We start from the raw sequence: 14,396 nt of genomic DNA, 5'->3' as shown, positions 1-14,396 counted from the left end.
GCAGTCATCTGCCTCCGTTCCCTTTCTCCTATCCACACCACTACTACCCACCATGGCTTCATTGCGCTCCAGCGCTCTTCAGGACGGGCGGACGACAGACCACAAGTGTCGTCCGTCCGTCTGCCGCCCACATTAATGATACACGGTTGCTGAGGCGGCTACTCCGGCGCCACACGTCCGTCCCTCCGCCGCCCACCATTGCTATATAAACTGTTGCGCCGGCCATAGCCGCAGTCATCTGCCTCCGTTCCCTTTCTCCTGTCCACACCACTACTATCCACCATGGCTTCATCGCGCTCCAGCGCTCTTCAGGACGGGTGGACGACAGACCACAAGGAGATGGCAGCCATTGCTGCCGACTGGCTGGCCGGCAGGCAACCGGAGGACGACGACTGTAATGCCCCGAACACACCCGCCGCTGGTCGTTACTCCTGGCGGGATCTAGACTGGCCCCACAGATCAATACTAGTCTTTTCTGCGCACTTTGTCCTCACTCGTGCGCACTCGGGAGCAACTTCCCGGTTGGTCACCCATCCTGAAACTACTCCAAGCTGAGCACGCTTAACTTTGGAGTTCTGTCAGAATGGGCTCCCAGAAAAGAAGGAATTCCTTATTGATATGACTAGTCTATCATCCCTAATAAGCCAGGCTATCACAAACACCCCTACTCAGAGGAACTGACGTCCTCGTCGGGCCACAGGAACGTTCCCTCTTGGCACATACATCTGTGCTTCCAGTCCGGTACATGTGCCATGCCGTGTGCCACGACGGGTCACAAACGTCATGAACAACATGACCGCACACATGTCCGCAAACATCCGTGTAACCGTGAGGGTCGGCTCTGATACCAACTTGTAACGCCCCGGACACACCCGCTGGTGGTCGTTACTCCTGGCAGGATCTAGATGGGCCCCACAGATCAATACTAGTCTTTTCTGCGCACTTTGTCCTCACTCGTGCGCACCCGGGAGCAACTTCCTAGTCGGTCACCCATCCTGAAACTACTCCAAGTTGAGCACGCTTAACTTTGGAGTTCTGTCAGAATGGGCTCCCGGAAAAGAGGGAATTCCTTATTGATATGAGTAGTCTATCATCCCTAATAAGCCAGGCTATCACAAAGACGTCCCAATGGATACCACGGTAGTCGACGACGCCAACCCCCTCCTCCGTGCCATCCTCGCCGGTGCATTGCACCATGACCAGAGGCGAGGCTCGTGCCCAATACATGGATACGGTGAGGCAGAAGCATGAGGAGCAGTTCCGGGAGGCGCAGGCCGATGCCGCCTACAACCACCATCTCCTCCAGGAGCACCTGCAGGCGGAGGAGCAGATCGCCGCGGAGCAGGCAGAGCAGGAGGCGCTGCTCGACTCATACCGCTCCGCCCGCGAGGGTCGCCTCGAGCGCTGGCGGTATTGCATGCGGGTGGCGGAGGTTGTGGCCGCCTACAATGAGGGCGGTGAAGCGGGTGAGGCGTTGTTTGGCAAGACCGAGGATGAGGCAGAGGACAATGTCGGCTCCGACGAGTCCCCGCTCCGCTGGCGTCAATGAGGCCCTGCTCCGCCGAGGCCCCGTGGCACCAACAACGAGGCAGAGGACACCGCAGGCTCCGCCGAGGCGTCGCCCTGCCAGCACCGAGGCAGAGGACCTCGCCGGCTTCAGTGAGGCCCTACTCCGCTGAGGCTTCGCCCCGCCAACAAGGCAGAGGACACCGCCGGCTCAGCCGAGGCCCCACCCTGCCGGCAACGAGGGGGAGGAGTTCCCATGCTCCGTCGAGGCACTGCCCCGCCGGCAATGAGATAGAGGACATCGCCGGCTCCGTCGAGGCCCCTCCCCGCTGCCAACGAGGCCGCGCCACACAGAAAACGATGAAGAGTAGAACACAGTAGGTCGCCGCTGCTCAGGTCCAAGTAAGGCCGCTGCTGCTACCGTCCGGTTGAAGCCAAGCTAGGCAAGTTAACCATTGACAGCCGATTAGCTTCTTGGCAGCGACATGGAGTCGGAGAGCTATGTTGTAGAAAGATGCTGCTTCAGTTACTTAACTGCTAGTGCAGTTGGGTCACTGACACATGGGCCAACAGGCATCTGGGCCACATGTCAGTTACACAACTACACCTGCAGTTAAGTCACTGAAGCTTAGTCCGTTGGAGAATAAGCTTCTGTTCGGCCCAGCCGGACACAGGTGGGTAGATTCGGTTAATTAATTACACCTCCAGCGCACCCCTTTTTAGTTGACGAATGTATGAAATGTAATGAAATCTGGCATGTTTATATGAAATCCGACCGTGTATGAATGAATTTAGTTTGATTAGTTCAAATTGTTGTATCACTGGTATTGGATGAACATGCAAAACAATACGTACTAGGATTATTCCCAGGGTAATCACCTCGTTTGCAGCAGTTTCACATGTACTCCATCCGGTCCTTTTTAGTCTGTATACAAGTTTTGTCTGTAGTCAAAGTATCTTTACTTTGACCACTCTTTTAGAAAAAAGTATGAACATTCACAATGTAAATCAACTGACTTGAAAGAAATCTAATATGCAAAGTAAAAAGGAACAGATGGAGTACAAAGAGTTTGAGCTGCTTTTTAGTGTTCATGTACATTGCAATCAAACACACAGGCCTGGCAATTCATAGAGAACATTCAAAACAATCGATGATTATGCATCTCAGTGACTCACATGTCAGAGCCAATATTTACTTCACAGCTAAACAATAAAGAAAAATCGATCGATGTTGCTGATAGCAAAGGGCGTCCCATTTGAAAATATCAAACGCATGTCTTCTTGCTAACATCAATGAGCAAAATTTGACAAGGTTGTCCCATTCCAGAATGTCAAATGCGTGGTGCTTTGCGTACATCAATGACCAAACTTTGACAAGGTTTTCCCATTCCAAAATATCAAATGCCTACGATTGTGGAATGGCCAAGGATTGCCATCAGTTTGCATTGACATGGCACATCGTGCTAAATAAACCAGCTGTGCTTTTTGTGCAGTTCCACCAAAATCAACCAAATTCACGCGTAGCTTGTATGATTTCGCCTTTATATGTTACAACGCCTTGAACATATCGGCACCTCCTTTTTTGTGGTGGAAATGAATGATTCGATGTATCCATGAACATTTTGTGCAGTTCCCATTGAAACCAAGATGAGCACCCTTGTTTGCACAAATACAAAATAAGTGATTAGTATAAAGCAAACTGTACTATAAATTGACAGTTTAAGCAGGCACCAACATGGTCCATGTAGAGCACACTTTAAAAAAATGGAACTCACCGGAAAGAATCCTAGAACAACATTGTACTTGCGCATCACAGCAAAAAAAGATGGAGATCTGTCAGTCCTTCTGAGCTGAAGTTGGTTTGGTCTTGTGGGGAGTAATGTAACCATCCTTCAACTGCTCCTTCTAATGAGAAGATAGACAGGGCTTCTTCATCCTGGCATAATCGGAACTAGTCACTTCACGTACTCCATATTCTTCTTCAGAGGAGGATGATCCTGTTGTGCAAAGATAAGAGGACAACTAAATGCTAGCATCCATGTTTGCTCGAAAAAAAGGAAAGGAAATATTTAAAACAACATAGATGAAGCACTTCTCAATGACAATACCACTTTCTCATGACAGTATCTCAATAGTAGCAGAACACCAATAGAGATGACAAAGCTCAATCATATGGATGAAATCCATGGGGAGTTACAACCTTTGTCAGGAGGCTTATTGTGTAGAGCATACAGATCAAGTACTTCTCCGGAACCATTTGTTGTTATCTACTATGGTTGCCATGCTTACTATATACTCCTTGATTAGTTTAATGTTTCCAACATCTTCTTGTGCAGTTCCACTAAAATATATGGTATCTTCAAAGAAGATCCCTGTTTGCACAAGTAGATATAATTACATATTACATTAAGAGTGGCATCAAATCAGTGGCAAAACAATTGCTCGTTCCAGCCATAGCAATAAATTAAGATGCAAAACTATATCATTACTTGTGTCATCATAGTTCCAGTGCTTCATTACAGCACCGGGAGTTGATTTTTGTTTTTCTTCCGCTTGTTCTTCCCCTTCATCACTTGATTCAATAACATGCAAGCTTCGCCTTCAACGTAAGATTTGGCATGTCAATTGGGGAGCAAAAGTATAGCACTAAATAACAACATTAATTTTCTAATGGAAGTGGCAAAATACAGGCCAAAAGTTGTGCAATATCCTTATCTTACCTCAATGGGATATTACGGTGCACATACAGATTGGAAGTCTTGTCTCCATTTGTGCAGTTCGCTAAAATCAAGCAACATTACCGTACAAGTAGCACAACATATGAAAGCACACTGCACAATCATGTGAAAGAAGGCTAGTACGGACCTCTCATGACGCGAAATTCAAACAACTCACAAGAAGAAGATCTGAACCAAATTTGCCAACACGGATAGGAAATAAGATCTCCTCTTGTGCAGTTCCACTAAGATCAAGCAATCAAGCAACGATGTCTGTGTGACATTTTGGTTGAACTGTACAAAACACTCTTAAAACAGAAGTGTTTTGTGCAGTGCAACAAAAGGTCACAATAACAACGAGGTGAAGTAGATAACCCTGTTTACACAGAGGTGCAAAGGAAACAACAACTGGTCAATAATGGTGGATGACACAGAAGCCAACAAAAAGAAGCATCTAACTTATCTAATTGGGAAAGAAAGCAAGACAGTAGCATTTCTCAAACAGTGGCATTGATTCATATTAACAGAGATTATATTAACAATAAAATTTGTTAAACATGTAATTTGCTTTTAACTGTGGCATTGCATCAATTTTCCAACGGCATTATTAGAGGGTGTTTGTTTACGCAGACTTTTTGGTGTAGGGACTAAAAAAGTCCCTTTCAATCCCATCTAAACCAAACAGGAGGGACTTTTAGGGACTAAAAGTGGGCATTTGGGACTTAAGAAAGAAGACCCCAAGGGAGAGTCTTTTTGGGACTTTTTCCAACAGTTGCCCCTGCCCCGCATTACACCTTATCTCTATTAGTTCATTACTAGGGGTAACATGGTCTTTTAGCATGTCATTTGATAACCTCTAGTGCATGTATAGTTGATAGGGGCAAAGGTGTCCCGTCTTTCGATGAGATGATGGATATCGCTTTGGTGGCAGTCGACTTTGACGATCCGACTACGAACGTGCGAGGACGTCGCGCCTTAGCAATCGCTAAACCAACTCCGAGAGGTTATTGACCACGCCGGAGCACGATCAACCTGACCACGAGGGTCTGTTTCCTGCGAGCAAACAAAGAACAAGCAAGAAACTGAGATTGCAATCTGGATATTGCGAATATAAGATGAAAGCTTTATTGATCAGGGTGGGGTTCTGTGACGCCTTTGTCTGGTCGTTGAACACAAACGAAGTACGCGAAGTTGCAGCTATGGCGAACTTTTAATCTAAACAAAACCCAAAGTCTAAACGATGCCCTAAGGGTTGTATATATGGAGGAAGAGGGGGGAATTTCGTGGCCCTTGGTGGAGGGGTCCGAAATCAACCCTATCTCTTGTTTCCCCACACATACGGACTCTAAAAATAGGCTATACTTATGTATTTCGAACTTACATGGGCCTGGCCCAATAATAAGGTGACGCAGCACCTAAAATAGCCTCGGGACGAAATTTATGAACTGGCATCTTGTATATTTCGTCCAAGGCTTCATGCACCCATTATGGTGGCTTCAAAGTCCTGAAATCATCACTTGTAACTCCGTTCTTGTTCCCCTTGCGCATGCCATCATCTCCATGCTTGTTCTTGCTCCAATGTTCATCCTTCTCCAAGCTAGGCCCTTCATTTGTAAGCAAAACAAATGTATCCAATTTAGGCAGCATCATATTCTCATGAACATTAGAATCATTACCAAGAAACGAAAGTACCTGGTAATTTAGTTGGCGTGCACGAGCTCTAGTAATTGGTCCAGTATGTATAGCAGCAGGGGCTGTGGGTGTAAAAATAGGATAGCCAGAAATTTTTTCGAAAAATGCGTTTTTGAAAATTTTTGGGCCTAAATGGAGCGTGGTTTCCGGACTCTTTTTTTTCCGAAACCTACTCCGGCAAGGAAACACGAATCGGAATCTAGATGGATCTCGAAAATAAACCTAATATGACAAGAACTCGGATTGGTGGTGGATATATGGTGGTAGATGGCAGCGGTGGTGGTATATGACAGCTGTGGTGGTATATGGATACGGATTCGAAGCGGTGGTGGTAGATGGCAGGGGTGATGATGATGGTGCGGTGGCGGCGTGACAACTTATGACCAGAACTCGAAACTCTAAAAGACTAGACTCTAAGACCAGCAACTAGACACGACGATGCAACCGCACATTCAACAAAGCAAAACCCTAAAAAGATTATGCAAAGGCTCAGATTGGTTCGGATATGATGAACTAACCCTAATTTTTTTTGTGGCTTTTTTGTGGACTATAGGTATGAAGAACAGACTCGATCTAAACTACGAAAAACTGTAAAATCTCACCGAGCAACCTGGAAATCTGATACCACTTGATAGGGGCAAAGGTGTCCCGTCTTTCGATGAGATGATGGATATCGCTTTGGTGGCAGTCGACTTTGACGATCCGGCTACGAACGTGCGAGGACGTCGCGCCTTAGCAATCGCTAAACCAACTCCGAGAGGTTATTGACCACGCCGGAGCACGATCAACCTGACCACGAGGGTCTGTTTCCTGCGAGCAAACGAAGAACAAGCAAGAAACTGAGATTGCAATCTGGATATTGCGAATATAAGATGAAAGCTTTATTGATCAAGGTGGGGTTCTGTGACGCCTTTGTCTAGTCGTTGAACACAAACGAAGTACGCGAAGTTGCAGCTATGGCGAACTTTTAATCTAAACAAAACCAAAAGTCTAAACGATGCCCTAAGGGCTGTATATATGGAGGAACAGGGGGGAATTTCGTGGCCCTTGGTGGAGGGGTCCGAAATCAACCCTATCTCTTGTTTCCCCACACATACGGACTCTAAAAATAGCCTATACTTATGTATTTCGAAATTACATGGGCCTGGCCCAATAATAAGGTGACGCAGCACCTAAAATAGCCTCGGGACGAAATTTATGAAGTGGCATCTTGTATATTTCGTCCAAGGCTTCATGCACCCATTATGGTGGCTTCAAAGTCCTGAAATCATCACTTGTAACTCCGTTCTTGTTCCCCTTGCGCATGCCATCATCTCCATGCTTGTTCTTGCTCCAATGTTCATCCTTCTCCAAGCTAGGCCCTTAATTTGTAAGCAAAACAAATGTATCCAATTTAGGCAGCATCATATTCTCATGAACATTAGAATCATTACCAAGAAACAAAAGTACCTAGTAATTTAGTTGGCGTGCACGAGCTCTAGTAATTGGTCCAGTATGTATAGCAGCAGGGGCTGTGGGTGTAAAAATAGGATAGCCAGAAAATTTTTCGAAAAATGCGTTTTCGAAAAATTTTGGGCCTAAACGGAGCGTGGTTTCCGGACTCTTTTTTTTTCCGAAACCTACTCCGGCAAGGAAACACGAATAGGAATCTAGATGGATCTCGAAAATAAACCTAATATGACAAGAACTCGGATTAGTGGTGGATATATGGTGGTAGATGGCAGCGGTGGTGGTATATGACAGCTGTGGTGGTATATGGATACGGATTCGAAGCGGTGGCGGATAAGCGGTGGTGGTAGATGGCAGGGGTGATGATGATGGTGCGGTGGCGGCGTGACAACTTATGACCAGAACTCGAAACTCTAAAAGACTAGACTCTAAGACCAGCAACTAGACACGACGATGCAACCGCACATTCAACAAAGCAAAACCCTAAAAAGATTATGCAAAGGCTCAGATTGGTTCGGATATGATGAACTAACCCTAATTTTTTTGTGGCTTTTTCGTGGACTATAGGTATGAAGAACAGACTCGATCTAAACTACGAAAAATTGTAAAATCTCACCGAGCAACCTAGAAATCTGATACCACTTGATAGGGGCAAAGGTGTCCCGTCTTTCGATGAGATGATGGATATCGCTTTGGTGGCAGTCGACTTTGACGATCCGGCTACGAACGTGCGAGGACGCCGCGCCTTAGCAATCGCTAAACCAACTCCGAGAGGTTATTGACCATGCCGGAGCACGATCAACCTGACCACGAGGGTCTGTTTCCTGCGAGCAAACGAAGAACAAGCAAGAAACTGAGATTGCAATCTGGATATTGCGAATATAAGATGAAAGCTTTATTGATCAAGGTGCGGTTCTGTGACGCCTTTGTTTGGTCGTCGAACACAAACGAAGTACGCGAAGTTGTAGCTATGGCGAACTTTTAATCTAAACAAAACCCAAAGTCTAAACGATGCCCTAAGGGCTGTATATATGGAGGAACAGGGGGGAATTTCGTGGCCCTTGGTGGAGGGGTCCGAAATCAACCCTATCTCTTGTTTCCCCACACATACGGACTCTAAAAATAGCCTATACTTATGTATTTCGAAATTACATGGGCCTGGCCCAATAATAAGGTGACGCAGCACCTAAAATAGCCTCGGGACGAAATTTATGAAGTGGCATCTTGTATATTTCGTCCAAGGCTTCATGCACCCATTATGGTGGCTTCAAAGTCCTGAAATCATCACTTGTAACTCCGTTCTTGTTCCCCTTGCGCATGCCATCATCTCCATGCTTGTTCTTGCTCCAATGTTCATCCTTCTCCAAGCTAGGCCCTTCATTTGTAAGCAAAACAAATGTATCCAATTTAGGCAGCATCATATTCTCATGAACATTAGAATCATTACCAAGAAACGAAAGTACCTGGTAATTTAGTTGGCGTGCACGAGCTCTAGTAATTGGTCCAGTATGTATAGCAGCAGGGGCTGTGGGTGTAACAATTGTATTGATGTCCTCATCAATAGTCCTTGGAACCAAGCAGGTGGGGACTAGGGACTTTTTAGTTGGGGCTAAAAAAAGTACTAGGACTTTTTACCCAAACAGGGCCTTAGATTAACAACAGCTAAAGAGTTGCACGGGACAATGGACTCACCATCACCATGTGCATCTACCGATGTATGAAGGGGTGATGCACAGTCTATTGCAACAAAGAACAAACAACCAAGGAGTATATTTGTGTTGGTCCTAGTTTTGTTATCTTTACACACCTTTCCCTATGTGAGCGCAACAAATCTAGTCCTGCTGATAGAGGCGGAGGTGTCCCGTCTTTCGATGAGATGATGGATTTTCGCTTTGGTGGAAGTCGACTTTGACGATCCGACTACGAACGTGCGAGGACGTCGCGCCTTAGCAATCGCTAAACCAACTCCGAGAGGTTATTGACCACGCCGGAGCACGATCAACCTAACCACGAGGGTCTGATTCCTGCGAGCAAACGAAGAACAAGCAAGAATATGAGATTGCAATCTGGATATTGCGAATATAAGATGAAAACTTTATTGATCAAGGTGGGGTTCTGTGACGCCTTTGTCTGGTCGTTGAACACAAACGAAGTACGCGAAGTTGCAGCTATGGCGAACTTTAATCTAAACAAAACCCAAAGTCTAAACGGTGCCCTAAGGGCTGTATATATGGAGGAAGAGAGGGGGAATTTCGTGGTCCTTGGTGGAGGGGTCCGAAATCAACCCTATCTCTTGTTTCTCCACACATACAGACTCTAGAAATAGCCTATACTTATGTATTTCGAAATTACATGGGCCTGGCCCAATAAAAAGGTGACGCAGCACCTATAATAGCCTCTGGACGAAATTTATGAAGTGACATCTTGTATATTTCGTCCAAGGCTTTATGCACTCGTTATGGTGGCTTCAAAGACCTGAAATCATCACTTGTAACTCTGTTCTTGTTCCCCTTGCGCATGCCATCATCTCCATGCTTGTTCTTGCTCCAATGTTCATCCTTCTCTAAGCTAGGCCCTTCATTTGTAAGCAAAACAAATGTATCCAATTTAGGCAGCATCATATTCTCATGAACATTAGAATCATTACCAAGAAACGAAAGTACCTGGTAATTTAGTTGGCGTGCGCGGGCTCTAGTAATTGGTCCAGTATGTATAGCAGCAGGGGCTGTGGGTGTAACAATGGTATTGATGTCCTCATCACCTGCTGAAACTCTACAGCCTTGTCCCCCAAAACAAAAAGATCAGTTTGTTACAGATGTGCATACTGCGTTTGTCATTGTTTTGCCTTTTCGACCAACATAGGTGCTGGATAGCCAGTCTGTATTAGTACTTTCCCCCTTCCTTCCCTCTTTGAACCACGTCCTAGATTCATGCTATACAACTTTCCCCACCACTTTCCCCCTTCCTTTCCTCTTTGAACCACGTCCTAGATTCATGTTATACAACTTTCCCCACTACTTCCCCCCTTCCTTTCCTTTTTGAACCACATCCTAGATTCATGCGATACAACTTTCCCCACTACTTTCCCCCCATTCCTTTCCTCTTTGAACCACATCCTAGATTCATGCTATACAACTTTCCCCACTACTTTCTTGTTTGATCCAACACCAAGATTCGAGTGCAGAAGTAGAAAAAGCCCACATGCAGCTAGAGCAATGCATGTGGAATTAAGTAAATTATACCTTAAGGTTCTTGGGGTGTGGTTTGGTGGGCGACCGGAGGCCATTCTGCCCACACTATGTATGGCGGTGAGGAAGAAGGGGTTGGAAGGCCCTCCCGCGTCACCGCTGGGTGAAAGAGAACAGCTGTGCCGGTAGTGGATTCCCTCCCTCGCCGACGGCGACAGCATTAAGCCTCCTTCCCTTCCCGGCAGACGGATCCTGCCAGCTCTTTGACCAGCAGTGAGGGGAGAGAGAGAGGCTAACGAAGTCTTGTTTAGATCTGGAGAGGGTGAGAGAGTGTGAAGAGAGCAACTACAAGCGCTGAGGCTCCAACGTGTATATATATAGTGGAGAGAGAGTGTGAAGAGTGCAAACCCTAGAAAACAAGAAAGAAGTCGAACAAAAACAAAATTATGCTCAAGTGTGGTTATCGAACCCGAGACCTCTAGTTTGATGAGCGAACAGGCTAACCAGCTACACCACCCTCATGTTATCTTTAACGAGAGGAAAGTAACCTTTTATACATTCCCGCATTCGTGTGACAAGCATGCCGTATTTTTTTGCGTGGGAGTCATTGGGATTTAAATCATAATTGTGTCATCTGGCTTCGGTGGTAAGGTCTTTTGGGATTTAAAGCAGTGTTAGTACTACAGAAATAATGCAGCCTTAGTCACCTTACCTCTCTCCACGTAGTACGTTGGGTCCCACTAGTCAGAGGGTGAAACAAACAAATTAATAAGAAAAATGTTAGTACGCGAAATACAAATTAATATAATTTTTTGTGACATGCATGAACATTTTGTTAGTTCAATCAATGGTCAAAATTTGACACGAAATACAATGGGGGCCAATAAATGAGGATGGAGGTAGTACGCGAAGTTTGTCGTCGAAAGCGAGCCGATCTGGCTCTCCTGAGCTAGCAAGGTTTTTCTAGCCCACCCAAGCTAGCTGGCCCACAAAAGCTAACATATTTTAATAGTTCGAAACGCCTAACCTAGCCCGGCTAGGCTATAAAATGTTCTTGCTAAGGATCCAAATGCTCCCTAAGTAACTCGCACAATATTCCTAGTCTATGAACCTGTGTGTGTGCGTGTGTGTGTGTGTGTTTAACAGCATATGTGTGTTAGAGAGAGCGACACATCTACCTACTCCTATAGAGAGATGGTGTAGTGTACGATTTAACCGTGAGAGTCGGTGCATCCTCTCGTTTCCGGGCATCCGGTCGGGACAGGCGGACCGCTGCCACGCCTGCTCCTAACCAGCCTGGCCCACCCAAAGCCCCTCCATCGCCCGCGCGCGCTTCCCTCCCGAAACGGTCAGCGCCGCTCCAAAGAATCGGTGCCGCATTCATGCCCGGGCAGAGCGGACGCGACCTCTCACTGGCGCCTGCCTTGAAGAGAGAAGCGGATTCAAGAGTGATGGTTCCTTCGTCCGTCCAACTTACTGCTGGGTCTATGTGATCTGACGGCTCATTGGTCATTATTACTGAGGTGGTAGGACTGCTGGATGTCCCATGCTTTCGGCGAAAGGAGGTACTACTAGATTACAATTTTCTCCATTCTTACAACGGAGGAGTGCGAGAGTAGTGAAAACACGCAGGCTCAGTGATGACATGGCCCACCTCACATTATCACCATGTTTTCTGGACACCGTGCGACACCTAACTCTTTACATAGTACTCCCTCCGTTCCTAAATACTATAAGTCTTTTGAGACATTTCAAATGGAATACAGCATATAGATGTATGTAGACATATTTTAGAGTGTAGATTCACTCATTTTACTCCATATGTGGTCACTTGGTGGAATCTCTAGAAAGACTTATATTTGGGAACGGAGAGAGTACTAGTATAGTACGTACTGTAATTTTTCAGCGAGATAAATTTGTATAATGCTATGAAGCTTCCAGCTTCCACCTTTCTCTATGTTTGACTGAGGAGGCAGCCATCATTTCACTCCTCGTTGAATATCCATCCGCTGCTACCTCCGCGAATAAATAAAAATCCGCTTCTACCTCCGTAGCATGGTTAATAATATAGCCATGTCAATCACGACATAGAAATATCATTCACTGATACAATAGGGCTGGATCTAAGGCTGGTGATTTTTTTTACTTTGTCTCTTTCTCTTTTTGTCTCATTTACTCATTTTACATAGGAGCACGTGTGGAGGATGGCTATTCCTTTCGATGGGACCTCTTCGTGGGGTTTAAGACTAAGGCTGGTCACAGTGGGGAGTAACTTAGACTAGTAACATGCTTTTGTTACTAGTCCATGTTACTACCTTCATAATGGGTAGTAACATATAGATGGTAACATACAAACCTTCATTAATTGAGACATAGACTCATTTGACCTCGGGGTGTGTTATGTTACAGTAACATATTATGTTACCACAAGCATCTCTTCCCTCATTAACTCCATGCCACATAAGCAATTTTTTCTCGGGATGTGTCATGTTACTACATAAGTTACTCCCAATATGACTAGCCTAAGCAACTCCAAATTATGCCCGCTGCCCACCACTCTGAATCGTGCCATCTATGATAGGGAGTAGTCCCATTGCAACAATGAGGTCCACTAGGTCTAGCACGTCCTGTAAGAAGAGACTGTCATGCAAAACATACATCTTGTTGCCTTCTTCCTCGTACAGTACATACCACTGGTACATACTACTAGTACTACTACTACTCGTTCTCTTATAAACCTTGCGCTTGGCATCCCCAAAATATTAACCTTGCGATTGGCTCTTCGCCTCTTCGGGAAGTCGAGCAATAATGGTACTACAGTATATATCGTTCTGGCTATATGAGACCGAATGAATTGCTGCACGTCCACCACGTGGGCGAGGGAGAGTGCGTACTATTACATCTGTTTCAATATTGACTACATATGGAGCAAAATGAATGAATCTACACTCTAAAATACGTCTATATACATTAGTGCTTGGAGTGTGTACTAGTAGTTCATACTGAAATCTACGAAAGGACATATATTCCAAAAAACATGATAATCTCTCTAACCAAGGTAGGGACGAGGAGTAAACGGAGGGAGTAGTAAAATTTTCTCCTCGTCCTGCGAGCCACCGCGCATGTGGGCGAGGGAGACGGCGTACTAAGCAAGCTTCTCCTTGTTCTGTGAGTTGACAGGACACATCAAAAGTAATACGCACAGAGCATCCCGAGTGTATAGAGCATTGCCTCTAAGGTAGGCCCCACATGGTTTGCCTCTTTTTTAACATAACGCGTCAAGTCGCAATTTGTTTGTTCACCCATGGTAGACGATCCTCCATCAAGTGGACAACCAGTACACGTGTCAAATTACCACATGGGCTGCCTTTTCGTACAGAAATGAGCTCCACCGTGTACCCACGCGGGTGTGGTTTCGAAAGAGACGGGGGTACGTGTGCCGTGCGTGCACCTATTCTCTTTGTGCATGTCCCCCACCTACGTGGGAGGGGTGTGAGAGAGATACAAATCTAGACAGATGGCGTGTGCGTTCGTGAGTGTTTTTTGTTTGGGGGGTGATTTCGTGAATGTATTTGTGGGAATATGTGTCGATGACATCTCAAACAAAAATTTGACACATGTAATGTGTGTGAAATAGAGGCCTATCGATAGCATATATAGAGGGGGAGATCCATGATAAGAGAGGGAGGGGTCATAGATATCGATAGAGTCGAAGAGAGGATCAAGTGGGTGGGTGCGAGATGAGCCATCAAAATTGTGTGTGTGCAAGTCAATAGGGCGACTAACCTACCAGAACGTCGGAGGGCACATGGCAAGTTTGTGTGTGGCAGGGAGACATTACTAG

Source organism: Triticum dicoccoides, chromosome 7B, assembly GCF_002162155.2.
Source record: "Triticum dicoccoides isolate Atlit2015 ecotype Zavitan chromosome 7B, WEW_v2.0, whole genome shotgun sequence".
Lineage (NCBI taxonomy): Eukaryota > Viridiplantae > Streptophyta > Magnoliopsida > Poales > Poaceae > Triticum > Triticum dicoccoides.
This window is presented reverse-complemented; position numbering follows the sequence as displayed.